Source organism: Plecotus auritus (assembly GCF_963455305.1).
Source record: "Plecotus auritus genome assembly, chromosome: 6".
In the NCBI taxonomy this organism is placed as follows: Eukaryota; Metazoa; Chordata; class Mammalia; order Chiroptera; family Vespertilionidae; genus Plecotus; species Plecotus auritus.
Window position 1 is genome coordinate 74,271,419 of NC_137773.1, and position 14,134 is coordinate 74,285,552.

Sequence of the window (14,134 nt, forward strand, 5' to 3'; positions counted from 1 at the left end):
TGTAGAAGCTAGTGAAATTATCATAAGTGTTGGATGGTTACATAAACCTATTCAAGTAACTTTATCTCACCAAAAAAAGTCAAATTTACTGTATAATAATTTTTAAATAATAAAACAAAAACCTTAAGAACCACAAACCAATTAAAAATTTCATGAAAGTTAATGGGGTATTAAATAGATTTTATAATAGACGTGACTTTTAAATGTTTTACTTTAATTATTCTATAAGATATTTCACAGGCATTCAAGACTGTATTTAACTAGCTAAGAATGTTCTAGAAGTCAAAAAATTTTAGAAAAGCCACAAAGTTAAAATATCTGGAGAGTATTTCTTTTCAAAATCAGGGAGTAAGCACTACATTATTTAATTAATAATATTTCTAATGACCATGTTATGTTGGATTTTTTGTAGGGAAAGTTAGATACTCTGATTATAAAAGACTAGTTAATTGCCAAACCGATAATACAATGACTATAGCACTATAGCACTAGTTATTAACTAAGTTCCTACTGTCTTAACCCAGGATTGCATTATTGCATTGAGCAGGCAAAAGTGTTTCCTTGATTCATGTATAGTTGCAAACAAAAGTGACATTCTGGAAGATCAGTGCTTGGTCTTCTGGTATATTACCGTGTTTTCCCGAAAATAAGACATCCTCCGAAAATAAGACCTACTTACAGGTTTCCTTCTGAGTGAAATATAAGGCATCCCCCGAAAAGAAGGCCGCCAGGCTCTGTCTCAGAATGAAAATTAATTTACCGTAAACTGGTCGCTAGGGCCGCCCCGAATGGCGTCTAGCAACCAGTGACGTTACGCGGAGTACTGAAGTCACTTCTGTGTGGAGGCGGAGCGGAGGTCGGAGTGAGCGGTGAGCGCGGGGCAGGAGAGAGGAGGAGACTTTCACAGATGCGTGTAGAAGAACAGGAGGATTAGAGCGGACGGGACGTGGCAAAGGTGGTGAGTGCTGGTCTTTCTCCGGTGACACTACCTGATGCTTGCGGCCGCCTTCATGATGACTCAAGGTTCTCAGTCAGTGGCAGACCCTGCTCCAGCCCAGATCTAGGCCCCAGCAAGCCCAGTGACAGTCTCTAGGCAGGCCCCAGGGGGTAAATGTCTGATAAAGGGGTAAGGGGGATGTCTGGTGAAGGTGTTCAGTGGCACAGGGGTGGGGGGAGGGGGATCACTTAAAATGACACAGGAGGATCAGAGGGGGCAATCAAAATGACATAGGAGGATCAGAGGGGACAATCATAATGACACAGGAGGATCAGAGGGGACAATCAAAATGACACAGGAGGATCAAAAGGGGTTACTAAAATGGTAATCCCCCCTCTGATTCTCCTGTGCCATTTTGATTCCCCCCTCTGATCCCCCCTGTGTCATTTTGAGTGATCCCCCTCCCCCCACCTTGATACCCCAATTCCTTTTTTTTTTACCCCTAGAAATGAGCACAAAAAGAAAAAGCTACTCCGTGGAGTACAAGAAAGGAATCATGCAAGACTCTTGGGGCCAAAATCTTACTGCTTTCTGCAAAGAGAAGATGTTGAGTATCCGATTGGTTCGAAAATGGCGAGCAGAGTATGGTAACCTCATTGAACAAGTGGACAAGGGAAATGCTAAAAAGTGCAAGTGTGGATCGGGTCGGCAACCATTATTTTCCGAGCTGGAAGACCTGATCTGTGAATGGGTTGTTGACAGGAGAGCAAAGGCTTTGGTTGTGAATAGGGCTCAGATTCAAGAATTTGCCCTTGCAATGGCACCACAGTTTGACATAGCCCCCAAAGACTTCAAAGCATCACAACACTGACTGGATAATTTCCTTCAGCGAAGTGAACTGTCTTTAAGAAGATCTACAACATTGTTTAGGTTGGAAGATACTCAAGTTATTAAGCGAGCACTTGCATTCAAGTCCTTTATTGATGATGCTGACTTCTCTAAATACAATCTTTCCAACATGATTGCTATGGATGAAACTGCAGTGTTTATGGGCCAATCATCTCAAACAACAATTGAACAGCGGGGTGCCTCCTTGGCGTACATTCCCTCCACTGCTTATGAAAGTGCACGTGTTTCCTATATTTTGGCAATTCGTCTGGATGGCACTAAAATCCCACCTTTAATCATTTCTAAGGGCAAGAAGGAAAAGATTGAAGGTGTTTTGGGCGTTTTTATTCCTGAAACTGATAAAGCCTGGGCCACACAAGCAGTTATAAGGAAGTGGGTCGATTTAATGCTGCCGCTTGTTATGCAAGGGAGCCAAAGAGGTCTGCTAGTCTGGGATGCAGCCAGCACTCACAGTGCTAAAGACATGAAGACATTTCTTCACAAAAGAAAAATAGATCAGATAATGATTCCCGCAGGAATGACGGCCTATCTCCAGACTCTTGATATTGCAATAAACAAGCCATTCAAAGACAATTTGCGCATGGAAATTAATGACTACACTGAAAATAGAATGGAGAGAAATCAGCATGGAAACTTTCTGAAACCTAAACTGCAAGAAGTTGTGACTTGAGTGAAGAATTCATGGGAGAAAATCACTGACAGTTGCATTGCAAATGCACTGTGAGCAGGCTACCTTGACAAGAAGTACTCATTTAAAGACAGTGCTATTGCTAAACATGAGAGATTTGGTCCACTGATTTGGAAAGAAATGGAGTCACAAGAAATTCACCAGGAAATTCAGGAATTGGAGTGTTATGATGATGTTCCAGAAGATGATGACATGATTGTCATTGAATAAATGAGTAAATTCTTTTTTTTTTTAAATATATTTTATTGATTTTTTACAGAGAGGAAGGAAGAGTGATAGAGAGCTAGAAACATCAATGAGATAGAAACATCGATCAGCTGCCTCTTGCACACCTCCTACTGGGGATGTGCCTGCAACCAAGTTACGTGCCCTTGACCGGAATCGAACCTGGGACCTTTCAGTCCGCAGGCTGATGCTCTATCCACTGAGCCAAACCAGTTTTGGCTAAATGAGTAAATTCTTGATACTGTAGGATTCACAGTTTGTCTGGTTTGTGTTGACAACTACCGTACTACCGTACCGTATACAGGTAATAAATTTCCTTTATTTTCATTTAACAATAAATGTGTACCGTATTATTCTTCATGGAAAAATAAGACATCCCCTGAAAATAAGACCTAGGGTGTCTTTGGGGGCAAAAATTAATATGAGACACTGTCTTATTTTTGGGGAAACACGGGTAGTATATTAATTTTTTTGTGCTCCCTTTCTCATACACACATACACATACACATACACATACACAGCACCCATATGCATACTCAAATATTGTCAAGTGAAACAACACAAGAAAAAAATGGGTATACTTCTCTATGTCGAATTAATTGTAAAAGATCCTCTTTGTCCTTAATTTGAAATGCTTACATTGAAACAGAAACTATATGAAAATTCAAAATTTGTTGGATTTTCAAAAACATTGTAAAGGAATGCAATAATTAGTTATCAGTTTGGAAACATCTATAGTTCGCCTTTAATAACATGACCACAAACTAGTATTTGCTTAAGGTAATTTGCTTCTTAACATTAATCTCTAATTAGAACCATTTCATTTTCTCCAGGTTAAGCTTCTATAGCCTTTATTTAATGTTCTTGCTTTGGGTTAAGTTTTAATAACAGGACAATGATAGGTGTGTCCTGAAGGCAAATGTATTGTATTCTTTTTTCGTGGAAAGTCATAAAGAAGAAGAGATGATAATGGGACCAAAAGATAGCATAAAGGAAAGTGACAAAATCCCATTCTTTAAATGAGTCTAGTACAGAAACCAACAGGACTTTATAAAATAGAAAAAACGCACAAACAAATAATCAAACCAATAATAACTGCCTTTGCTAGGCAAGGGAACAGGGGTGGAGAGAGAGAGCGAGAGCGAGAGCGAGAGCGAGAGCTAGAGCAAGAGAGAGAGAGAGAGAGAGAGAGAGAGAGAGAGAGAGAAAGAGAGAGAGAGAGAGAGATGAATACATAAATGTGGTATGTGCTACAGAGGTCTGGACAAGTGCAAATAGAAGGAAGCTGCCACTCAGCTGGAAGAGGTAGTAGCATTTACTCACAGAGAGTGCATTGGAGTTCCCAGGTAGACAACTGGGTGCTTAGCCTGGAAGAAGATAAGGTAAAACAAGGATCTAAATTAGAAAGATCTGTGCTTTATGGAACTTGGTCTGTAACATGTGTTTATGTATTAGGGTGCTATGCATATATGTATTTGTTTATTGATAGCTTATTACATTGGAAAAAGACATATGGCTGCTTTATCCCAAATTTTAGAAAGTTCTTGGCCCAACTTTATCATCTTTAGAATAAACTGATTCAATTTAAATATTCCATGCTGCAGAAACCTCAACTTGGTGCATTATTTAAATGCATGTTTACATTAGATATTGGCGATAATACAAAGAAATGAGAGTCTCTGTTTTCAAAAAGGTATATATGTCACACAATGTATTATTTTTGTTTTTCATACTCATCCATTCAGGAGTGTGCAGTGCAATTTTCCAGAAATTACGTAAAATGCCAAAGCAGGTCTGAGAATACTGCAGGCTGCTATTATTCCAGACATTAAAGAGATTTGCAAAGTTTCATAAAATATACATAACTAATGTTAATATAAAATAGGCTTAATTATTCTTATTTTTAAAAATTATTAAATGAATAATTAGTAAATTTTTTAGTATTAATATCTAATATGGCAAATATAATTAGGTAGAAGCTACATTAAATTATATTTGAGTTCTTCATTGATTTTTAAGACTATAAAAAATTTCTCTAAAGTTTCAAAACCACTCGTCTAGGGCAGTTACAAACATTCTAGAGATTACTATAATTTCTGAAAGTAAAGTTTCAACTTGTATTTTAAAAAACATCAGAACTTTCCTTAAAAAATGTGCTTACGAGCTGGCATTTTAATTTTTTAAAATTAAATATATTAAATCATGCCTATTATTCCATTTAAAAAGGAAATGTATTTTCAGGCAAAAATGAAGATGACCATCCTATAATCATGAATACAGTCTGGCAACCACATTCTCTTAGCACTTAAAGTTTATCAATCAATCTTTTGTCCTCTAACAGAAATCATTAATCCACTACTTTTCCAAACAAGTGATAAAGTGTATCTGTATTTTCCCTAGTAGTATCTCTCTCATAGTCAAAGGCTAAGAAAATGTGAAGTTTGAATAATAAAGTATAGCCCTAGCTGGTTTTGCTCAGTGGATAGAGCATCAGCCTGCGGACCAAAGGGTCCCGGGTTCAATTCCAGTCAGGGGCATGTACCTTGGTTGCGGCTCCTCCCCGGCCTGGGTCCTGGTTGGAGCTCCTGCAGGAGTCAACCAATCAGTGTGTTTCTCTCACATCGATATTTCACTCTCTTTTCCTCTGGCATCTACTCTTCCTAAAAAATCAATGGAAAAATAGCCTTGGGTGAGGATTAACTAACTAACTAACTAACTAACTGACTAAATAAATAAGTTTAATCAACAAACATGTTTGTTAAAATGCTTCTATGACTCAAATGATCTTGTAATTTCTCTGTAGGTTTAAATCAGCTGTTTATGTTTGTATGTTAATGGTCAGTTAAAACTAAAAACATTGAGAAATTCTGAGGTTTTATATTATTGTTTTCTGTTGTTGCTGTTACTTTAAATGAAGGCCTTAAATGATTCAGGTGTCACTGAAGATAAATCAGAGATGTTGTTGGAATTAAAGCATTCTAAATCTTCCCAGTAAAAACATATTATATAAGACAGAGGCAGAAATATTAATTGATAAATAAATAATTTTGCTTTCATAGCAAGTTTGAGGAACCACTGAGTGTGAAAGGAGATTCCTTCACCTTATAGAGATTATTTCCTTTCCTATTTTTACTACACCTTGAACCTTTAGCTTGCTTTCAAAATGTAAAAGCTAACTGTTACTAGAATTACCTCCTGTCCTCCTAGCTATAATTTAATCTTATTAAATATGTATAAAGTTTTAAAGTACAGGATTGGAAGGAGAAGGGATGCTGTCTACTAGCATATGCAATCTAACTGCCCAATGAAAAGCTGCAATGTGTGGTCCAAGAAAGTTTATTTTTCACAGCTGGAGACAGAATAGTAGTACATAGCAGGTTATATTTTTCAGAATTCTTCCAAATAGGTATCTATAAAAGTTTGTTTGAAATAACTAGCCAGAAAGGAGATGTCCACATACTTAAGTGGTTTAAGGAGAATTTTCTTTGAGGAAATAAAAAATGAAAAACTTTTGTTTTATTAGGGGACAATTCCTTTAAAAATGTGTCTTGCAAATTTATTGGCAAAACTTGAAATAGCAATTGATAGTGAATTTTAATCATAAACAAATGTATAATATTTTAATATTTAGGTAAACTAAGGTGTATGCTTGTGTTCTTTTCCTGGTAAGTGTTTTAATTGAATAAATTTCATATGGCTTATGTCAAATAAAAGAAAAAAAATACAATGAGGTAGATTTATGTCCAAGGGACTAACCATTGTAATTTCATTGTAATTCTTTCCTAATAACAGGATATGCAATAGTCCATGCTTAAGATGAACAGAGATATAATAGCCATTTTTAAATGTAATTGAATTATATGTATTTTCTAATATAGTTTCCTGGTCTGGCTGTTCTTCCTGCAATAAAAGTGAAATTAATCATGCCTCATGAGGACAGCAAGTCTAGCAAGGTCAAACCAAGGACAGATTAGACAGAACATAGCATTGGTTTCCAATTCTGGGAACACAATTCTAAAAGCAATATTTTAATTTTTGAGAATTTTTATGAAATGAAAATAAATTTGTAGATTTAAAATAGCAGAACATGTAGTAGGGGTTAGGGGGCAATGTATCCCAGTATCCAACAAAACAACAACAAGCAATCAACAAACAGAAACCACTCCTAGGCTACACAGGGGTCCCAGAAAGATGTAGAGGATACACAACTAGATAGACGAGTTCTGAGTCTTTCAGAAGTTGTGAGGTGCCTCAGAGATGGGAGCATTATAAAAGGAACCTAGAAGAGATTTGGAAGTAGGTGTTTCCCCCACTTCCTCTCTGGAACTCCAGTAGGAGACTCCATGTAAAGTTCCTGACTTGAATGTTGGACAGCAGTCCTGGAGTCAACTCAGTGGCATGACATCTTCAGGTAGTGAGAGAAACAAAAAGCCCCTCCCGCCTCCCAGTGCTAAATTGACCAAGACCAAGATTTTTCCACATGTGTCTTTGAGTTCAAGATATTATTCATAGAGTCCATACATTGAAGAGATCTGGGTGTAAAGTAAGGGACTGTTATAACCAGAGGCTATGGCAGAGAACAACAAAAGCAGTGGATGCCAGCACATTCAGAAAGTTCTGTGTCATCAACTCCATTTTCAGTGTGTGGACTTGAGAGTGGAGAGAAAAACAGTAGTACATCTCTATACTACTTAGAAGAGAGAAAAATCTAGGCAAGAGAAAAATGCAAACCTGAATTAACTCTAAAGACACAAAATTTTAAATTGGACGATTCATAGTTATCTTGCTTTTAACCTCTCAATATTAGTTGAATGGAAGCCAGAGAAAGTTAATGATTTTGTTACAAGAAGAAATAAAACAAGCTGTAAGAAAAGACAGGGAGAGAAAGATAAGAAAAGGACAGAAAGAAAGGGAGGAGGAGGGAGAGTGAGAGAAAATGTCTATATAGTAAGTCTAGGGCTTACATTTTAAACCTTTTTTTCTAATATTTAATTTAAAAATTTTCTTTCTATAGACATATACCCAAGATTTTCACAAACTAATTGTCAATCAGCTTTATACTAAATGTAATTCTTCCATGAAAAAATAGGGAAATATATAAAAATATCAATGCTATATAGAAAAATGGCTATCATTTTGGTATAATCATTGTGTTGGTCTATAAGATTTTCTTAAATTATTATATAATAATATTTAGGTTTTGGTGGCTTTTTATTTATTAAATAAGATTGAAAGTATTTAAAAGCTGATATTTAATATAGCTGTGATATTATAACTATCAAAATATAAGTATTTGACGGACTCTGACATAGCAAATATAAATAATTAGTGCTATAGAATTATACAATGCTTTATAATATTATTATTAAGAAGCACTTATTATGAATCTTACTTTGGGCTTTACTATATTCATCACAACAATTATCATTTGGAACATTTCCCATTAGATCTATTTGTATAAAACCTTGACTTAAAAATTAAGTATGGTTTGAAATGTTTGTATCCTTTTGTGTTTTCATAGGTTTAAGTTAGCTTTCTGAAATGTACATGAAATTGTATGAGATTAATTCTATAATAGGCGTTCATATACTACAGAACATTTTCAATTCAATACTAATATTATTACAGATAATTTCTTACAGCCTGATGATTGTATTATAATATTGCATCAGCATTTTACAGCCTTTTTTTCTCTTTTCTAATGAGTACATGCCAATTTTTGTACTCCATGAATAACAAAAAAATAAATATATAAAGTCAGAGGCACTATTTAACTGAATAATATATAACTGTAAGGTTCCTTTAAAATAAAAAGACTATTGAAGTGACCTGGTCACTTCAAGATATTCATTATCTTAAAAGGAGAAGGGAAAAAACAAAAAAAGGAAAACTTGTAATTTAGACTCTAAGAGTGACATCTAGAAATATTATTATAGTTGATGGGCCATGCTCTTGACCTTAGAGCTAGTGTGAATAAAAAGAGAGAGAGGATTTATGAATTTCTGACTAAAAGTGGAAAAGGCAATGATGACTTTAAAAAGAGAGAGAGACAAAGAGAAGTGCACCTTTTAGTGTTTTAACCTTAAGATATCAGGCGATAAACAACTATGTTACAGTTTTTAGAAAGCTAATTCATCAAGAAAATCCCCCAGAGGGCCAATTGTCCAGAACTTCATTTAACTGGCAGCTTTCCCAACAGGGTCCTATTGACAACCACAATCCCCCAATTACTGTTTCAATTAAAAATAAAATCTTGGAGAGGAAAAATACTGTAATTCCTTATTGGAGTTAAAATAATTATTGAGCATATTTTTATGCATGTGAAGTAATTTTGGGATGTCAAAAGATAATATTTCTATTTTATGGTCACTATTCAAAAACTCAGCCCCCAAAATTAAGATGCTTTATCTCCCTAAAGTCATTTCCTTAAGAGCTTTGAATTACCTGTTCAGTCAAAACATAGGTTTTAAGTGAGGGACTTTTTGGCAAGCTTTAATTTCATCTTTATTGATGGACATGGGGATATTGACTGAAAATTCCAAGTTTTAAATAGATGTATGGGAAAGAAATCCATATCACTGACTAATCATAGTGTTCATTCCCATTTTATGACTGTAAAGTAGATGCCTGTTCCTGTCATTTCTGTCAGCTTCTGCTTTTTAGCTTCTGTTCTGGGAAATCATTATTTCTACTATATTATTAGAGTTTGAAACCTGTGAAAATCTCAAGAAATGTTCTGGCTAGGGACAAAACAAAACTGCACTCTCCTAAATTATTAAATTTCAAAGTAAAATGTACATATATGAAAAAAATATTGTGTATTACAAATTTAACTCAATTAAATACAATCCTTAAATTTTCACTTGAGCCTGCATGTTCCATAGAGCTGAAAGTAAGAGTTAAATGATAATTAATTCACTAACCCTCCAGCACAACAGGACCACACACAGACCCCAGTCTTGGCATTCAAAATCAAGCTGTGATTAAGCTGCAACCTGACTAGAAATAATGATTTCTCTTTGGGGGATCAAGTGTTTTTTCACAATCATTGAGTAAATTTCTTTCCTATTATCTAGAGATAATATGTAGAGTAAAACAGAAAACAGTGGAATGTGTCTGGAAAAAAGATACTCTGCCTAGGTATGTTCATTCATGCCTCTGATTCTCAAGTGGATCCCTAATGCTAATAAGCAATCATATTACTACATCTCTTCTATCCATTCTCTGATTATTTTGTATGATGATTTCACTTAGAATCCTGAACATTTCACTTGAGCCTGCATGTTCCATAGAGCTGAAAGTAAGAGTTAAATATTATTATATTCTTCTCAAACCTTCCTCCAATATCCTTGCAACTGACAACCTCACTTCCTAAGTTACTAAGAAAATTGAAACGATCAGTGGAGATAATTTGTAAGTTTCTACCAGCACATCCATTTATTTACCTACCTACACCCACATAGTTTTACCTTTTCTTGAATTTTTTTAAAGGCAGACTGCCTATATTTCTATTAAAGACAAATATTACTTGTATACCAGCTTCTGTGTCTTTCTACTTATTCAGGGAACTTTGAAATGCCTTTTTGTCCCTTCTGCATTTTCAATTTTTCTAATTTTAGAGGGAAAATGACTTTTTTCCCTTAAAACAAATAACAAGACATTTTCTTGACTTCACTTTACCCTCTAGTTCTTTTCAAGAAAAAAAAGGGGGGCACATCTGTAATACTTTCAATAATAAAGATAAATTTAAATACCAAAAAAAGAAAAAGAAAAGAAATTTTAGTCCAAACCTGAAAAAAAAAAAGAAAAAACAACAACAACAAACAACTTCTTGAAATATTTGCATATACTTGCTATCTCTAATTTCCCTCTAACTCCTCTCTCTTGGAACTACTCCTATCATACATTTTCTCTGTCATTCCACCCAAATGCACTTACCTAGAACAACAATAATATTCATGTTATGTTACTAAATCCATTATTCAGTTATTAGCTTTATCATTTCTTGACACTCTGCAACCTTTGTCACAGCTTATCACTAACTTCTCATTGAACACTTTCTTGAATTGGTTTTCAGTACCTGTACTTGCCATCTTTTCATCTTACTGTTACAGTAGATAGTCTGAGCACAGGGGAGTCTGTCCTTTTGGCCAACATGATTGCACCAAAAGCTAGAAAGATGAATGGACAGGGCCCCAGCTCATCAAAAGCTAGCAAGATAACTGGATAGAAAAAAAAGTCTTCCCCTCCCTATCCCTATAAGTCCCCAGGCTTGATCAAGAAGGGGCGATGATCTCTGAGTTGGGACTCTACCATTCTCCCAGGTCTCCCAGCACCTGAATAAAACCTCTTTTCTTCTGCACCAGCACCTGCCTCATGAGTTTGGCATTTGTTATTTCAAGCAACCAAACCTGCTGTTGGCTTATTTTGTTGTTGTTGTTTATTTTTTTTTTTGGGGGGGGGGCGGTGGGAGGGGGTGTTATACTACCTTAATGGTCTCAGTTTCTTTGATAATTTCTCTTTACCCAAGCAAGTGACTTCCTAATGTAGAGTGTCCCATGACCTTCTTTCTGTGTTGACACTCATTCTAAGTAATCTCATGTAATCTCAGGATTTTCCATGCCATCCATAAACTGATGAATCTCAAATGTATGCCTGCCTGGATATTTCCCATAAACTCTGGATTGTATATCTAAATCTCTATTTAATATATCCACCTGAGTCTTAATCAATACCTTACACTTAGAATGTATAAAATTAAGTTTCTATTACTTACTCCTCTGCTCCTTAACAGCTTTTTCTGCTTCTTTTCTCAACTGTTTACTGAGCAGCCAGATCATTCTGCTAAAATTTGAATCAGATCATGTCACACCTCAGCTCCATATCTTCCAAGGATTTCTCTTTCACTTAAAGTAAAGCTCAGGTTTTTACAGTTGCATCCAAGGCCTGATATACTGATTTTGTCATTTCCCTCTGACTTCGTCTCCCACTGTTTTTTACCTTACCCTCCCTGCTTTAGCCACACATGACACCTGGCTCTTCACGGAACACACCACACACATTTCTATCTCAGAGCCTTTATATTTGCAGTTCCTTTGTCTGAAATGTTCTTTCCCTAGACATCTACCTGGTTCCTTACTTATGGACATTTGAGTCTTTGCTCACCTCCTTAGTCAGGGATTATCTAACATTCTATTTAAAATTGCAATGAAAGTATATCCTGTTACTTTTCCTAACTTTATTTTTCTCCATGGAATTTTCACCATTTAAAATAATATATATATATTTAATTTATTGCCTATCTCTGTCCTTCAGAATGTTGCTTCTATGAGGGCATGTGTTTTTGTCTGTATTTTTTCTGCTGTTTCAACTAAACCTAAAACATCACTGGGGATATATCTGGAGCACAACAAAATGGTGTTATAAGGTTTAAGGAGTAAAGGGAATAAAAATGTTTCCAAATATTTGTGCCAAATATTAGGGTTTCAACTTTAACAAAGAGAAAGATAAATTGCACCATTGGTCTTATAAAGTCAAAGTCATTATAGAAAATGATTATTCCATGGGCATATTTTATGATAGGTATTAATTAAATATAAGTTGAATACAAGTAGTAAAAACACCTACAATAAAAGGTTAAGAACATTGGCTTTGGAATTAGGAAAAATTGCATTCAGAACCAGTCAATAAATAGTTTTGTTTTTGCTTTATATTGGGGAAATTGTCTCTTTTATCCAAGTTTCTATTATTTTTCTCAGAATTGAGGATTAAAATAGAAATTTCCTTTGAAGGGCAGATTAAATGAGAAAATGTATATAAAGCTTTTAATATACATCCAGCTCTCAATAAGAATAACATATAAAAATTCTGATTTTATGTTTGCTTTAAAAATTTATGTTAATTTATGTGTGGTTTTTGTGTGTTTCACTATTAAAAATGTTTAGGTGAATATAGTTGCAATGTTCTGGGGGCTCAGAAAAACATTCTGTGGATTTTATGATGTGGATCATACTTATACACAATATTTTTATAGGTGTGTACATAATTTTATATACAAGATCTTTAGACCCATATTTGTTATTTTTTACTTTATTTCTATTCATTGTTTCATATACATAGACTATCTATGTACTTTATCAGATATAAACATATAGAATTCCTGATGCCTTTAACAATTACATTTTTAAAACTGGTGATAAAACCATGCACATTACAAAAATATATAAGGAAAATTCCAATTTATCCGACCTCTGAAATAATGTTCTAAAAACCACAACTATAATATGGGATGGTAAAATTGAATTTCTATTCTATCTGTTCACACATTTATAGGACCTATAGCTCTTCTCTCTCGCCCTCCTCCACTTTTTTTTTTAACGATTTAAGCCAGTAAGAATAAATGAACAGTTTCCAAAGAAAAAATTATACTCTCTTAATTTAAAAACATATTTTTCCCATTAAAATCTGTTACATTTTAAATTAATTAACTTATGTTACAAAGGCACCTTTCAGATTTAAATATAAACATTGAGTACTGGTAACCTCCAAAGTTAAATGAGGAACTCCAAGTCAATTTTCTTACTGCACATCTTTTTGATATGGGAAGTTGCCCCTAAAAACTCCTGGTGTATACTATATTCCAGCTCTCATAAAATTGTATCATCATATGTGAACTACAAAATAATAAGTTAATGAAATTTTTCACCATCAAAAGCCCGTTTGCAGAAAAATACCATCAGAGGTGACAGCCTCATTCAATTCATCCAGAGGCTTATGTCATTGTTCATCCTTAAAGGTCTTTTCATAATAGTATACCGTGTGGTGGGTCATTATTAAGGGTGAACAGACTTCTACAGCAGTGTTTTTCTGAAAGGTCATACAAGGGTGAGATAGGACCTCTGCTGCTCCCTTGCTTCAGTTTTCTGCTAGACATTATCCTTAGGGAACTTACCACACCACCTCACAGTCCCCCTCTCCTCTTTATCACCTTCACAATTCTGTCATTAGCAAAATGATGTGATAAGGGAAAAAACCCACAAGTAACACTTCACAACTAAGGAAGAAATAAAATATAATCCATTGTTAGGCATACTAACAGAAGTAATTTTTAAGTGATCTTGTCAGGTTATTTTTAAAGGCCTGTGTGGTAGGAAGTTAGTTTGCTAATAGTCACTAGAGGCCTGATGCACGGATTTGTGCACTGGTGGGGTCCCTCAACCTGGCCTGTGCCCTCTTGCAATCTGGGACCCCTTGGGGGATGTTGGACTGCCGCTCCTGCCTACCGCTCCTGCTCATCCAGGCCCTGCTGTGCCTGCCGCGGGCTTGTGCCCAGTCAGTCGCCAGCTGTAGCTGAGCATCTGCTCCTTGGTGGTCAG